Below are 17,616 nucleotides of genomic sequence, written 5' to 3'. Positions count from 1 at the left end.
GGAATAGCGAGGCATATGCTGGGTATATCTAACACATTTTCAGCCTCCCCCTCATTCCTTCTGTTTGTGCACATGGGCAGAGAGCAGCACACAGTGCCAGGAGGCTGCATGTTCTCTGCTTATTACATATGTATGTTTATTTGGCACACATAAGTGCTCATAAAGCGCTCGTCCTGGATAGATACACTCTGTGTACCACCTCGGCAAGGTGCGATAAAGCAAACATATTTTAATATATATATATATATATTTTAGGAATGTTAAGATTCACTGAATTGCAGCGGAAAATCTGGAAAAAAAATATTTATTTATTATTATTATTAGCATTAGCTCTTTACTTTTATTACCTAAAAAGTGACAATAAATCTGTGACCGTTTTCTATGTGGATCGATTTCTCCTCGTTAAACGCTTTCTCAGGGGGCGTTAGCTCAGCTACAACGTGAAAATGACTTAACGCAACACTACGGAGACAGAGGCGTGTCCTGAGATTCACATGGAATACAGATTAACATGGCAGAGGTAGAGCTGCATTTTCCCACAGACACAACAGGAAAAGAACGTCTGATTTTTTTACATCTTGTTTTTTTGCACTACAAAGGCGTGTGTGTTAAAAGGGGCCATTATGTGAATTTCTGATTTGCTGATTTGCTGATTTGCTGTCTGTCTGATCCAACAAAATAAACGTGAACTATCTGTACCATATTGAATTCTGCATATTTTTTCCACTGCGTCGTATTGTATTGTGTTAAATCGAATCAAAATCAGATGACATCTTTAATCTATCATATCGTTGACTTGCATCATCCTCAGTTATGGAGATTCACTTCCCTAATGCATGTATATATATATATATATATATATATATATATATATATATATATATATATATATATATATATATATATATATGTGCACACACAGATGTAGGGTACAATTCCATGCCCTCTGACGGTTTGAAAAACATTATTAGACACCTGACAGCTGTTCCTGACTGGGGAAAAAAGAGTGGGAAAGAATTGCAGCTTGGAGTGCGCAGCTGGACGCTGAAAACTGCTGCCTCTCCCACTCTACACACACACACACACACACACACGCACGCACACGCACGCACACATGCGCAGATTCCTAAGAGCCCTCCACGGCACCGGGTTGGAACCGACAGGTGACTAGGATGACAATTAACTAAAAGGAAGTTCCCAGGCGCATCCACTAATTACGCCGTTTGCCGAATGAAATTGCTTTGGTAACTGTAATATGACGAGACTCCTCTGAGTGCAGCTGCGCACAATAACAGGGGACAAGAGAGACCGGGGGATGAAAAATGCTGTTATGAGCATGCACGTATTCCTGATTTTTACATGAAATTTTACATTTCACTACGCAATCCTGTACAAGGTGTGGATTCGGCACGGTGGCAAAAACTACGACTCATTAGGACCTTTCTAAATGGTTCATTTTTTTAAATCCATGTGAGGCGTGTGTATGAACATTAGGCTTTCAGGTGCACGGTCAGCGCCAGGCCTATGGTGGGTTGCAGAAGCAGCAGCAGCAGGACGATGGTCGATGCCCATCTCCCACAGTGTGACTAACTCACAGAGACAGTGCCAGGGGAGGCGACTCCGATGAGGATTTGATGTCTCCACTCATCGCCGCCTTTGCTGAGACCTCGCTATCAGCTCGCAACACACTTCTGACAAGCGCAGAGAAGTCAGCACTATCTGAAACATTTTTACATGCGCAAACATCCTTTAGTTTGGGTGGAAATGAACTTCTTCCTATCCGCAACCGACCTCATCATCATCTCTAACCTGCTTCCTTAAACACGAACATTACAGTAATATAAACCTCACTGTGTTACATTAAAACAGGCATCAAGGATCACTATATTGCAACCCTGCACCTTTGACCTATTTGGGAAATCTTATTATTTGCACTGCCTCACTTTAATTCAATTCAATTTTATTTTATTTGGTAGTATACACTTTTTTTTTTACAATGGATATTGTTTCAAAGCTGCTTTACAGAGATACATTTACATCTTTACATACTTTACATCTGCACAAACTTTATAGTTAATGACTTTATCTTAATTTATTATTTTATTATTATTTTTTATATTTTCATAACACCAGCCCACCATGACAAATTAATTGTACATGCAACCCCGTGATATTTGGAAACAAAAACGATTCTCATTCAGATTCTGATTGCGTTTATTTCTTTTTATTGAAAATCTGTCATTCTTCTACTGTCAAACAGATCAGGCAAATCGTACCCTTGCTCTTATTATATATTTTATGCTATAATTTACTGTATATATTATGTGCCTTTTCTAGCCTGTTATTTTTATTATTAGCTTGGAAAATAAGGATGCCAAATATTTCATTTTAAGACTTCAAAAAAACAACAATAATAATAATAATAATAATAATAATAATAATAATAATAATTAATAAATAACTAAGGATTAAATCAACTTCCTGAAAAAAACAAGAACTGTCGATCAAAGCAAAGGAACTTCTTAAATAATTTATAATTATAATAATAAGAATGAATATGTGATTACTGGATTGATTGGGTTCATTAGTTTGTGACTTTTGTCACTAATAAAGGACTTTAATCATTTTTCTTTGGTTACATAATGTATAGAGAGTAGAATACAGTAAAAACGCCTGCTAAATGTCCGGGGTAAATCAGATCTCAGGCGCTACTGTCCTCTAATGGCTACAGTCTGTAATTACATTTATCATGTATTTAAGAAGAGTCTTATGGCGTCCCCCAGCATGTGCCAGCCCCTTATGCACTGCTATACTGCATACCCCATTTTTGCACCTCCGGTCTTACAGGCATATTGGACATGATCATAGGAGAAGCAATATGAGGTCCAATATTGAAAAAAATATATAATTTTTATATAATACATAATAATATAATATATAAAAATCCCATAAGACTTTTCCTGGTCAGATTTTCAGTCCTAAAGAAAGCCTCCATTTAGGGTATTGGGCAGATGCCCTTATTAAGAGCGTCTTCTCTTTACCAACATTCATACAACTTAGCAGCTATGGGGGTTAAGGACCTTGCTTAAGGAGAGGCAGCTTGGTGTGGCTAGGAATTGATCTCATGACCTACAAATCCAGAATCCAATGCTTTAACCAGTATACTACTGCCCCAATTGCCAAAGGGTCACAAAGGTTCTGGGTATTGACCCACTATTGCCTATTGCTACTATCAGCTTCCTAAAATTGCTGGGATATGTGAAGAAATAATTTCCCTATGCTAAAATGTACAAGAAAGTAACAATTTTATGTCCAAAAATGTAAACACACCACTGCTCAATTATAACTAATGGCAAGAGGTTCGAAACGAGGTCGTACTGGTTCCAAACAATCGCCAACGCCCAGGTTCCAAAATTTTCCAGTTTCCTCCAATTATCCTGATTTTTAAACATTAAAGTTAATATATTTATCATTTATTTTTTCACTCGTACACTTTCTACATTTCACACCACACCTCACACTCCACACACACACACCACTTTGTGCTATTACGACCATAGTTTTGAGTCAATTAGGGTTCACGTTGTGATCAGAGCCATGTGTTGCGCTGAAGTCCCAGAGGACTGGTGGTCAATGTTCTTGAGTAGAAATGAATGAATCCTTCTCGAGCTTCCTGCCAGCAGAGGTGAGTGATGAACCCAGAGAGAGAGTGCAGTACACCATATACTGGCCTCAAAAGGACATGAGCGATGAAGAGGAGAGAAGTGGGACACAGTGACACCATCACTCAAATCCTCCAGCCCAACTGGCCAGCAAGGGGCAAGAGGGGTGCAGTAGGGTGTGTGTGTGCATCGTCTTCATCTCTCAAACACACCTTCATTAGTCTTACACCCACTCCAGCACACTTGCCCTATTGTCCTTTCGCTCTATCTTGATTACAGCGCACCGTATAATCTCGCAAAGTTCTTCCAGTGGTGAACAGTAACAAAGCAAATGTAGTTGTTACTGTAGTTTAGTAGCTTTTCCGCGTATCTGTACTTGTAAGTGTTTCCGTTTGGGCAGACTTTTATTTTAACTTCACTACATTTCAAAGTCAAATATCTCACTTTTTACTCGACTACATTTTGTGAAATCAGTCGTTCCTTTTTATTCACGAGGATAAAAACGTAACTGTTGAAACACTCAGCAAGTCACCAATCAGGTTCGAGCTCTGTTTTAGACTCGTTTTAATTGGTGCTTGGTGCATCTACTAAACACCAACATACAGCATCAGTTCTACAGCAAGCAGAACATTTGGAGAGAAATAAATGATGAAGAAACTCGATTCGAACTCGCTACAACACACGTGAACTTATTAACACAATTTTTTTTAAGTAGTTGAAAAGAAGGTTTTGGGGTCATGATCATTGTAATAGAAATCAATCAGTGTTTGAGTCTTTAATATCATTCTATTAATAGATCAGTGTGCTGAGAGTCACATTCGAGTCTTTACACATAAACTGAGTTGATTAAGTAAAGAGTCTTGTTAAAAAAAAATGATAACAGGAACATTATAGTTATAATAAATCATAGTAGATCGGATACTTTTATTATTGAATGTACATTTGAAGGCAAAAACTTTTGTACTTTTACTCAAGTGAAAGTTTAAAGGGACACTTTTGCTTTTACTGGAGTCACATTTTACTGAGTGGATCTTTACTTTAACTCAACTACATGATTTATGATGATGTAGATATGAACAAATCAGGACGTTGAGGATGTTGGGGAAAGTGTTTTTTGAAAACAGTTTTAATGCACATGAAATTCCATGTTTCTGATTCTTCTGTCTGAGCCTGTAATGTTACGTATACCATTATATTGGATTAAAGAGTTAAATCAACTTGTTTTTGAGACTGGTTCTTCTTCACTTCTTGACTATAGTACATATCTCTCAAATGAGGAAGAAAAATGTTCATGGACCAAAAACTTGCAGCAACCATCCAAATCTTGTCTGTCATACTGTCATCTCTTAGACAGCTCTTAGCGTTCCATCACTTCCAGAGACTACTGGATACAGTGACTTAATGTGAGAGTAGAACTTTAGATCGACACTTGAACATTGACTGGCACGAGGTTCAGAGCCCTGGCAGATAAGACAAGAACGTCGCTGTGTCGCTGGAGGAAATTGATAGAGAACCGGAGAAGGATGTGAAGCTCCAGGACCATCCGTATGCCTGGTTTCTTTACATACTCTTAGCCTGGTTTCAAGCTTAGTCTTATTCACACTCTGATCAGTATCTGAGAAAACATCATTGTGTTACTCAGTCCATCACGGTACTAAAGCTAAATATTTTATGCTGACGATAAAAAGGGCCTTGTCAAGACAATATAAGATGCAGGGGAATGACAACACGTCTAGCAGTGTGTGTGTGTGTGTGTGTGTGTGTGTGTGTGTGTGTGTGTGTGTGTGTGTGTGTGTGTGTACACTTGTGTGGGGACAGCTGTAGCCTATAGGCCAAGGGAATACAACCATCATGAATATTCAGACCAAGCCTCTGGAAGGAACAGCTGCCAGAAAGAAGTCACATGCTGTAACAGTTGTGCAAGGCCACATCTCGGACCTTCTGGAGAAGCCGACATTACAGGATACAAGACTCGAGAGTGATGGAGAGAGATAAAGAGAGACACAGTAGAGAGAAGAAGAGAGAGAATTATTTTTAGTTTGTATCATAAAATCATCAGTAAATGGCCTCCAGCTGCAATACAGAAGATGGCCGGTATTCATAGCGCCAGCTAAGTAGCCTAGAGCCTACAACAAGTACAGTGGCTTGTTAGCCACCATTAAAAATGATGAAGAGAATAAAATAATTCTGCTACGCAACAGGGTCTGTCAAACAACAGCATGCAACAGCATGTACATTAGATAATGTAGAATAATGTAGAAATGCTTCATTTCCTACTGTCTTATATTTTTGATATTAGCACAACAGCATAGTTGCATAGTTGACCATGAGGAACAACCATACGATTGGCATGTGCTTCTTTTTGAACATCCCATTCCAAATTTAATCCCAATTTCCCGTTATAATAAACTCCACTCTTCTGAAAAGATATTCCAGATATTTTGTGGAGATTTGTGAAGCCACAAGGGTGTTAGTAAACTTCATGTTCTGATGTAGGTGAGGTGAGGAGATCTGGGGTGCAGGTGTGGTCGGAGTTCATATTCCTCCCAAAGGTCTTCATTAGGGGTTGAAGTCAGAGCTCTATAGCAGGAGATCTTCCACTCCAAACCATGCAAAGCATATCTTCATGGGGCTGGCTTTGTGCACAGGAAAATTGTTTCAAGTGAAGAGAAAATTTTATGCTTCTGCATCCAAAGATGTTGTATAGAATTGTTTGTCTCAAACTTTTGTGGTAACAGTTTGGGGAAGAACCACATGTGGCTGAAAAATCAAGTATTCTAACACTTTTATCTACCTAGTGTAATTCAATAGATTTTGATAAAACAAGAAAAATGTGCACTAAGGATAGAAATGTGCACTATAAAAATACATATTTGTGCATATTAATTAGCAACATAAGCATTAAAATCAGTTCCAGACCCAAAGCAAAAGATCCTACAGTCCTCTATGGGAGAGTTTTCTTCTCCGAGCAGAGCATTTTTTAACATGTCCAGGGAATTTCTCTAACATGCCCTGCAGTCAGTTCCCAAATGCAGCTTTGTAAGGTTAAGTAAAGAATGAAAAAAAAAAAAAAACCTTTTTCCCTTAAATATTACAAGTCTAACAATCATCGTTGTTCACCAGAGGGAATAAAGACAAATCCCCAGTTGGTTGACCAGATGTTCCAAAGTCAAGCAACAACTGTCTGTGAAACCTGCCATTCCTCAGGAGAGACTCGGAGTTCGCATATGCATCGTCTGTTCTCACCGAAAGCAAAACAAAATTCCAGAATGATGCATATTTATCAGGATGTAGCTGAAACTAAACTAGATGAAACTAAAATTATGTTTGTTGGGGTTTTTAAATCTACTTTAAACAAATTGCAGGTTGTTCAAAATTCAGCTGCGAGGATTTTAACAAAGACCGGGTCTGGTGAGCATATTATTCCGGTTTTCCAGTCATTGCATTGGCTCCCTGTTAGATTTTGGATTGATTAAAAGTTTCTTAAGATGACCAACAAAACCCTTCATGTTATGGCACCTGTTACTTGTCACACATTGTAACTGTCTACACTCCAAGGCGTGATCTCCATCCCTCTGATTCTGGTCTTTTAGTCATTCCTCCTACCTGTTTATGTTTTATGGGTGATCAGGCTTTTTCTTCCTGTTCACCAAAACTTTGAAATTCTCTCTGCATTGAGATTATATATGATAGTGGCTTTTAGTGTTTTCAAATCTGCTTTTCAGGTGTTGTTTTTTTTTGTGATGTATCTGTGATATTTATTTATTTCTAAATTTATTTATTTATTTTTAATTGTATTTTTATTGTATGTTATTGCATTTTTATGGTTTTCTTTTTACTTTTAAAGGTGCTTTATAAATAAAAAATTCTTCTTCTTCTTTTATTTTTTTTTTATTTTTTATAAAATATAAAAGTGCCAGAGCAAATTCTGACTAAAATCCTTAAAAACCCCTCAATGTCCATTTGAGCAAGTGTGAAATCAGAACGGATTAACTTCTGTTTATTTGATCAGTCTGTTCCCTTTCAATTGTATTTTTCCAGCTTTTCTTCATAATGTTTCACTTATCAACACAATATGATCCAAATCTGATTCGGAAACTTCTGTGTCATGGAAGCAATGCAGAGAGAACAGCAGATGGAATAGATTAATTAGCCAATGTATGTTTAAGTAGAAAGGTATTTATTTGCGTGAGTGGCCAGGGGCCGGAATTAAGAGACAAAAAAACGAGGGAAAAAAAAGAAAAGGAAAGAAAAAAAAAGGTATGAGTGGGGGTTAGAGAGGGGGGGCGGGGGCGGGGGTGCTCATTCTTTTTTGTAATCCTGATGAAACCGGCATTTTCACAAGCAAGGAGCTATCAAGTTGCAACACAAAGTGGTTTCAGGGAATTATAAATAAATAAGGGTAAAACAGGCGATCTGGAGCAGAGGAAAGCTTTTTTTTTGTTTACGGGCTGCTCAAGAGACCTAAAATGGACCCTCCGAATAAATAAATACAACCGCTACAGGAAGTTCAGCTGCTTCCCCTCAGGTCTCGTTTAGTTTTATTAGCTACAGTCCTGCAGAGATACTAAACAATGAGTGGTTCTCCTCCTTCCTGCTGCCTGCCTGCACGTTCTCCGGACCAGCATGGCTGTACTCCACACCGACCACTAAAGCACATAAACGTTCACTCGGCGAAGAAAGCCTCTCTCCAGGTGCCACTTAAACCACTGGAGACTTACCATGGACCAATTCTTCACAAGTAACTGTTTTTTCACAACAGGGGGTTTATTATGATTTTTAATAGCTCTAATGTTCACCCTAATGATTGGTCCTGTAGCTTGTTTATTAATGCGCAGCCTCCAGAGTGCATTCGAAGGTGGGAGGCCTGAGAGCTTCAGGACAGGTGTGTCCGTGTGTTGTGTCGTTCAAGGAGGGCACTGAGGGAACAGCTTGCTCTCAGCAGGGGTCCTACAGAAGGAGCAGGTGAAAAGCTACCATCACCCCCACCCCCCCTGCACCTCTTTTACAGTGTGTACCTGACACCGCATTCAGAAGGAGGGGCTAGGCAAGGGGGAGCCCTGGCAGCATAGGAAATCAGGCGATAGAGATGAGAGCAAACATGCCATCTGGCCAAGGTTTCAGAGGAAGCAAAGTCAGCAAAGTTTGCAGAAAGCCTGGGCCTCGGAGGTGTTCACTAATAATGATGTCACGCTCCGAAATGCACACGGCTCTCATAACCCGTTCAGCACGTTCCAGAATTAGCATTTCAAACAGCACATTATTTATGATAAGTTTTTGTTCATGAATAATAAATGCCCTGACATGGAATGGGGGAGTGAAATAATTGCTTAAAAACAAATGATGTATCATCGTTATGGAAATATGATCGAAGAAGAAGAGCCTTTATTTGTAACATACTTTACAGCACATTTGTTTCTTTGCATATCCCACTGCTTATTTTTCAGGAAGCTGGGGTCAGAGCGCAGGGTCAACCATAACACAAAACCCCTGGAGCATATGGGGTCAAGGGCCTTGGGGTCCAAGGGAGACATATTGGCGATAAAAGGGCGATAAAAATTGAACCCCTGATTCTCCAATCAGTAACCAAGAGCCTTAACCACTGAGCTACCATCCCTCCTGTTTCATTACATTTTGTATTAATCAAATCATTTGCTTACCTCTAATAAGCGATTCTAAAATGTATAATCTATGTTCTATACGTTCATGAATAAAGACCTTTCACCAGGCGGAAAAGAATGCAGCTTTGCATTTATCTCAGTTACACTCATGCACCAGCAGGTGGTACCCAATGCCAAAGTTCAAGACCATTTCCCCATAAATCCCTAATCAACTGGCAAAACCTGTGCACGTGGCGAGTGAGAATTCACGAACCTGACATTACTCAGAATTAGTACCAGACAGTCGGCAAATAGGTCACCCAGGGCCGACCAGCTGGAATGGATAGAAGCTCAGACTGTCATTTACAGGCCTGCTTAACCTGCCTGGCTCCTTTTTTATTGTTCCTTATTGTGTAAGGATCGTTTTCATTCATTTCCACTGGTTCTCCCGACGTTTCCTCCCAGCCGACGTCCTCGCAGTCAGGAAGAAATGTATTGACTGAGAGGCCCGTTCATGCTTGTTTCCCCTCGTACACCCCCTCCGTTCTCCCTCTTTGCTGGGATATCTAATCTGCTCCATTAATGCTCCCAGTCGACCATCATGGCTGGTCTCCCGCAGCCGGCTCATATTTCAGTCTTTCCTTCCTGTGCTGCACCTGTGCCAATACCTGCGCCATACACACATCTCCTGCAAACCAAGGAAAAGTGGACAAATATGGACAACCGCAACTTCTTCACAGTTTTCTTCAATCTTCCATTAGGACAAAGACACTTGTGAAAAGAAAGATTACCTACTTACCAATTACACCACTGAGCTGCAACTGACTTGCTGGATTTGACAAGAAGTGATATAAATGGAAATAGATCAGCTCTGAGTTGCATGGGGAAGCCCACCCAAGCACTGGAAGATGGAAGCAATTAGGAGCTACGTAGGCCCTGTGCTGACTGGAGGATGGCTTAGATCTGCAATGAAGAGGATCCCGACTGGCAGTACTGATTGCAAGAGGATGTCTCCACTTATAGAGACAATGGGTTCACCTTCTACCGACCATACTGAGGCTTTCAAGCTCTGGCTGTCGCCCAAGCAGGAAGATCTGTAATCATTATATGACTACTTGCAAGTCCACCATAGCTGGACCCAATAAAAAAAAAAAAAAAGCATAGCCTTAGAGGGGCATGCGAATTATTTATGCACACCTGTCTACCATAAATGCCTACCTGCTGGTTTTCCTACAACAAATATACCACAGTAATTGGAATGTTCTAATATGTGAACAGCAGATGAATTGATGGCTGACAGAGAGATGTTTAAGCAGACAATTAATCAGCATTGTTGCAATTCACGTTCATATGAAGTGATACCTGATGTCGTCAACAGGCCAATTTTAAATAATGCGCTTATGTGCTCCAGAACCTCAACATATTCCTGCTGTATCCCCTTTGCCCTCTAGTACTTCTCATGGACAAGTGTAGAATGAGAGCAGCCAGGCCCTTTGCTTAAGCCTCCCTGCCAGCAACCTGGGCTATTAGATTGCCTATGGGATTCTGGATGTGTCAGGGCTACAGATGTGCTGCCAGCTTTGCCAGGGGTCACCTTGGAGAGGCCTGTGGCAGCTTGTCCCCTGGATACAGCTGGCTCTCCATTTAATCTGCCCAAGAAAGGAAAGCTCGACACCAAGCCAGGGAGGGGAGGCGGCTATAGGAACACTCTGTCTCTCGTGTGTGAAGCAGAGATGACCCAGAATATACAGCCTCTTGACCGATTATAAGAGGTTTGATGGAATGCTGTGGCTCTTTTTTAATCTTAGCAAAAATCTGTGTATGAGCCCCAATGCCGATTTTGAGCGTAGCAACCGAGATGCTGCCCTCTGGAGACGTCTGCGCCAGCTGCTAAGCTCCCCAGCGTCAGGGGTCAGCGGCTCCCCTGTTGCAGGCATGTGTAACATGGTGACAGGGTTCTGTGGGTCACAGTGTGCCCTTTGCCGGACAGGAATAAGTAATGGGGTCTCGCTGCGAAGAAGGCACTGTTCTGAATCAACCTAATTAGAAATTGGTGGAGAGGGCTGCGGAGGATAGGACAAACTGGAGCTTTGAGTTACTACATGCAGCATGTAAATGATGTGGCTGCTAATTCAATGTGGCAGTTGGGAATCTGGGTTGCAACACTGGGCCGCCAAAATATTTGTTTCATCCATTTAGTCGCTGTGTGGTCAGCGGTGAGATGGGAACCCTCCTTCAGCACTTCATTTTCGTCTACAGAAAATTGTTTTTCTGCTTATTTGGGCAGTTATAAACTCAGAAGGTTTGCGGTTACATATGATGGCTTACCGTTAGGTGACAGAACATTGTACAGTAAATGGGTGAAGTTTGAATTCCATTGTTTCTAATAATATGAAATGTCATTTATATATTTTCCAGTACGCAGTATACAATACAATATAAAAGCAATGAAGTACAGTAAGTACAGTAACAACATGATACACTTGAATTCACTAGTGAGCCGAGGCATTTAGGTTCAGCACCAATATGATTTAACTGAATCAATTCAATGATTAATTTAAATCAATTTACATGGAGTGTTCCACAACAAATGTATCGTTGCATTTATGGCATTTGGCAGATGCCGTTACCAAGAGCGACCTACATAAATCTCATTTAATCGGATTCTTATAACTGAGCAGTTATGGGGTTAAGGGCCTTCCTCAGGGGCCCAAGAATGGCGGCTTAGTGTGGCTGTGATTTAAACTCATGACCATCTTATCCAAAGTCTAATTAACCTAACCACTAATTAACATTAAGTGAGAAAAAAGAGAAGCTGGTGAGGAAACAACTGTTTAGATAGCATCTAGCATCTTACCAGAAGTGCATAAGAGGCAAGAGCCAAATCTGGTGAGTAGGGTGCAGGGGAGTAGGGAGTAGGCTCTTGTCATCTACCATTGATGTTCTTCTGCTCTTTAACCACCGCTCGAAACACCTCGAAAGACTTGTGCAGCATCGGCGTATGTCAAATGTATGTCGTGTCAAACGCCTCTGTGGCAGATTTGTACAGTTTCACGCAGAATTTCACGTTTGCTCTTTGTTCTAACTTGCTGCCCATGATGAAATCGCAGATGGTAACGCAATAAGATATAAAAGCAGGATAGCGGAATATAAAAAGTCAGAATAGAACCAGTTACAACATTAGTCTCGAACCTTTTTGATATATCACAGCGTAAGATAAATATTTATAGGAGCTAAATTTGTTTTGATTATAATATTATTGATTATAGGTTTCATTTATCGGGTTTATAAGTTCTACTTTTTTTGTATTGTTACGTGTTGCCTTTTGCATATTGCGGTGCTTTTGTCGAGATTTGTTGCTTACCTTTTTTGGAAAGGAAAGTATTTCACAACATTGGACTTGTTGGTTCAATGGCAGAGGATCTCTTTCTCTCGCTTAGACACTTGCGTTCGAACCAGGAAGTGGACCTCGAATACTGTGTGCATCAACTTTCAGCAGTTTTTACCAGCAGTCTGGTTACTCAAATTATACCGGAAACACTTTTTGTATGTGCACAAATGAGTCTACTTCATGTCTAAAGTATGATGTAACAATTTAAGGCAGTTTTGGGTGTTTATAATACTGCACTGGTTGACACAAGCTGATCTGTACCGGAAATAGTTCTTTACTAGTGATTCTATTTCTATAAATACACATTTTTGGTGAAGTAGATGTATCTGCACACAGGCACAGTACAAATAATGTTTCTGGTACTGATCAAGTAGTTCCATGCTGTACATGCAGATGCAGCCATATTAAACGCTGTTAAACCAATATTCCTAATCAAAACACTTTTTTTTCTTTTCACAACACTTTGGTTGGTATTACGAAGCCCTTTTCATATAAAATATATGATATATTTTTAACCTCTCTTGCTCTTTTACTTTCTCTCACACACAGACACACACATCCTCAGTATGTCCTGACCTCACAAGCCACCAGCAAACAGAAATCTAAACGATAATCTCACCTAATCCTCTCGCTGTCTATTAACATATTAAATCACAATCTTAATTTTCACAAATCAGCTCTAATTGAGGTCATCGTGCATAATCGTATTTAAAAATAAAGACCAGTTAGCAAGTAATACACAAACGAAAAGAAAAAAATGACCAAATATGGTCAAGTTATTGCTATAAGTGTTATGTTCGAACAATTCCACATTACTTTCTCTGTTCTCTGTGTCTCTCCCTGTTACTTGTGTACCCATTGAGTTTAACCAGTTTAACCAGCCGTGCACTCCACAAATGGGGTCCATATTCTACCACGCCTTTTCTTTCTTTCTTTTTTCTTTTTTAAACGCATTTATGATTTTGACATGGGGCCCAGAGAGGATTTTTCTTTTCACATCACAGTTAGTGTGGCACCTAAAGAGAAAGCACATGCTCTAGACAGTTAGCAGAGCTAGCCTGTGGGTGTGTGGCGCCTCAGCAAGATCTTGAGAAGGAGCCAAATATGTCTGACATAAAAAGTATAAATCAGCACGTAACCAGTTTGTTGTAAGCCAGCTAACAAGTTCTATTCGTCACGGCTCTCAATAACTCCGGCTCTGATTCAATATTGAGGTTTTTGTGGTTGTTTATTGACTCGTCTGTGGCATTTTCACATTGAAAAGCCCTTTCTAAATGATTTAAAATGAATACATAGCCTTTAAGCAATTGGGGGGTCACAGATTTGCATATTGTATTTTATTACAAAAGAAACAAAAATAAATATACAGTATGTAGGCAAAATTGGGACAACTTTCTTTTCCAACCATATGTGGTTCCTACATTTATGGCATTTAGCAGATGTCCTTATTCAGAGTGATTTTTCGTCTCATTTATACAACTGAGCAACAATGGGGTTAAGTGCCTTACACAGGGGCCAAGGAGTAACAGCTTGGTGTGGCTTGGATTTGTACTCATGACCTTTCAGATCCAAAGACCAACGCATTACCCACTAAGCTACCACTTCCATGGAGGTTCCTCCCCAGAGCTTCATCCCCTAGTGGATTTTTTCCAATCCGTTACCACAAAGTTTGAGGCACACAGCTGTTTAGGATGGTTTTGTAATTCGGTAGCATTGAATTTTCCTCACTTGAACTAGGAGACCCAAAATTGTTCCAGCATGATAACGCCCCTGTGCACAAAGCTAGCTCTATGAAGATATGCCTTGCACAGGTTGAATTGGAAAATCTCCTGCTATAGAGCTCTGACCTCAATCCTTGGAGTTGGGTGAATTGAAAAGCTGAATACAGTGGAATGAATGTGAATGCTTACTGCACCCCAGGCCTCCTCACCTCACCTCACCCACATCAGTACCTGACTTTACTACCAACCTTATGGCTAAAATTCTACAAATCTCCAAAAGATCTAGTAGAACATCTTTCAAGAAGAGTGAAGGCTCTTATAACAGGACACGGGACAAATAGTGGTTCGAATGTAAAAAAAAAAAAAAAAAAAATGTTAAATGGGAAAATTATGGCCAGGTGTCCATATAGAATATCCTGATATAATCTTAGTCAGAAAATTACAGTAACCTTCCACTCACTTGGACAGACTTATTTCAGTCCACCACTGTTATATTAAATACTTTACTCAGTTTATACTCAGTATTGCAATCAAACACTCCAATCTCTAAATAACTCTCGCTCTCTCTTTCTTTCTCTTCATCGAGTAAACTCTTGAGGTACCAGTGACTAGAGAACCTTGCACTTTCTTCTCCTCGGATCTGCGTGTTTCATCCTGATGCCCTACCTCTTGATCTCATCCATTTGAGACCCTCTGTAGCTGATTTAATTGCTTATTAATAGACACATTTACGGTGATAAAACTGTAATGAATGGACATTCGTTGTCAAGGATGAGTTCCCTTTTGAGTCTCAGTGAGTTTTTCTTGCCACAGTCACCACTGGCTCGTTCATTAGGGATAAACTTAGACATGCTTTTATTGTTTCTTTCTCTCTGTAAAGCTGCTTTGAGACAATGTAAAGCGCTCTACAAATAAAAATTAATTGAACTGAATTTGAATTAACATGTGGACAACCAAAATGACAAATAAAATAACAAGGTCAAGGCTTTAAACCTAACATACAGGCCACTCCTGATAGTCAAATAACCTGTAGAAATGATTGATATACAGACTTTTTGCACTTGGTGTGTTCAACATGTTCGACATACTCCACTGCTACATTTATACACTTATCTCAGTGTTGAACTAACATCTGAAAAAATACAGCATAAAAAGATTTGTCAGTCCTCCTGAACCGTCCTAGGACCTAGGACATCAACACCGTACTGCGCTCAAAGTCTTCTGTAGATTGCTGTGGGTTTTACGAATTTGTTTGTAAGAAACTTCAGCACCACACGCTGTTCAATGTACACACTAGAACTGTTGTCTGCTATTTTGATCAATGGTCTCTGGACCGGACCACAACATGTGCTAGTAATAAGACACACTAGCCATTAGTGTAGTACCGCCATGCTAGCGCCCATTTTTTTATCACCTGTCGCTGTTTGACTTGAACGTTCTTTGTACATATAAAAACTGTCCCTCAGACTGAAAAATGGTCCTGCACTGCAAAGGACATCTGTGGTAAGAACCTGTGAAAGACTTAACTCAACATAGAACTGGATCAAATATGTAAAAAAAATAAATCCAAAATCGCTAAAAGTTTGCAGATTATTTTGAGAGCTATTTTGAAGCAGGTGAGTGTGGACTGGAGGAGTTAATAGCACTGGCCAAGTTCCAGTGATAGCAGCGAAGCCCAACACCCACAAACACACACCACACATATACCCCTCCTGCCTCCCCATCATCGGCGACTGACACCTTTTTTTTTGGCAGCGGAGTGGCGGGTGGCTCATGACCAAGAGGGCTATGTAGAAAAAAAGGATCACTTCTCACCAGCACCACCACCACAATCCCCCCAAACACACACACACACAAATTCACACAGACAAATACACTCCTCCAAATACCAGATGGTGTTTTTGGAATCTGTTTCCATTTTTTCCACGTCTATTAAAAAAATGACAACTCCCAAGGAACACACATTATGCATACTTGCATACAAATTCACACACCTCATTTAAAACACAGAATGCACGAGGAATATCAACTGAGACGTGACAGCCAATACTTTACAAACAAACAATGATGATTGTGGATCGGAAAAGGAGGAAAGAGAAGCAAGGAAAAAAAAAAGAATCAAGCACGGAACCAAACTGTGTGGATCATGCAGTGCTGTGTCCATAACTGTCTGAAGAAGCTGCCATGGGTGGCATCGTGCCCTGGCATGGAACGAGAACCGTGCGATGGTGGCACTTCTGATTTTTGCAGCTTTGAATTTTGGGTAGCAAAATCTATATAGTAGCAAAAGTCTTCCAGCTTCACTCAACTTGAGCAAAGATTGAGCAAGAACGCGTGTGGACGTACCATTGAGCACGGTTTCAGCTGTGAAACTCTAAATTCGATGGAGGTTTGACATCGCGCCATGTTATTACTGCCGAGCTCAGACAACGAATCTTTCTTTCTCATAATCTCTCTATCACAAACAGCATCCTCACTTTCATTGTTCCAAACAAGACAAGCCATAGAGAGCACCAGGCCGAGCCCAAAGAACCAGCTGTCTTGGCCGGTAGCCATGTTTCTCTGGGGAGATATGGGAAGAGACCTGAAGAAAGCCGGATAGAGAAGGAAGATAGAGCTGAGAATCGGTGAACAAGGGGTGGGGGGGTTGGGGGGTCTCCTGCTGAGAACGGCGTTCCTTACAGAGCCATGCCAGTAATAGAAAGAGGTCCTTTTTTTCACACGGTGACCTCTGACCCGCTCCAAACAGCAAGGATTTCACACGCATCTCTTCCACACAATTGATCCCTTCATACCGCAGCGCAGACACACAGTGCTGTTTAGGTGGCAGAAGGTAGAAATGCCACAGAGGAAAATGGACAGACATCAAAAACTGAGGTCTTAGACTGATTTTCTTCAAACTTGGGAAATTTACATGGGAATCGAATATATATATATATATATATATATATATATATATATATATATATATATATATATATATATATATATATATATATATATATATATATATATACACAATGCAAAGGTACACAGTCTTAAGGCATACGTTACATACAAAGTAATGCAGCGTTCAAAATATTAACAGTTGCAATGATGACCAATTAAAATCACTTTACATCTCTTTCAGTTTGCTAGAAAATTTTATTGAGTAAAAAATTAATGAAGACAGTCATTACAGTGGTTCAAACTATGAATCATTACCATAATTCGGCAAAGGTTTGCCGAGACTTTATGGTTCA

Source organism: Silurus meridionalis, chromosome 9, assembly GCF_014805685.1.
Source record: "Silurus meridionalis isolate SWU-2019-XX chromosome 9, ASM1480568v1, whole genome shotgun sequence".
In the NCBI taxonomy this organism is placed as follows: Eukaryota; Metazoa; Chordata; class Actinopteri; order Siluriformes; family Siluridae; genus Silurus; species Silurus meridionalis.
The sequence above is the reverse complement of the archived record's forward strand: the minus strand, read 5'-3'. Positions refer to the sequence as shown.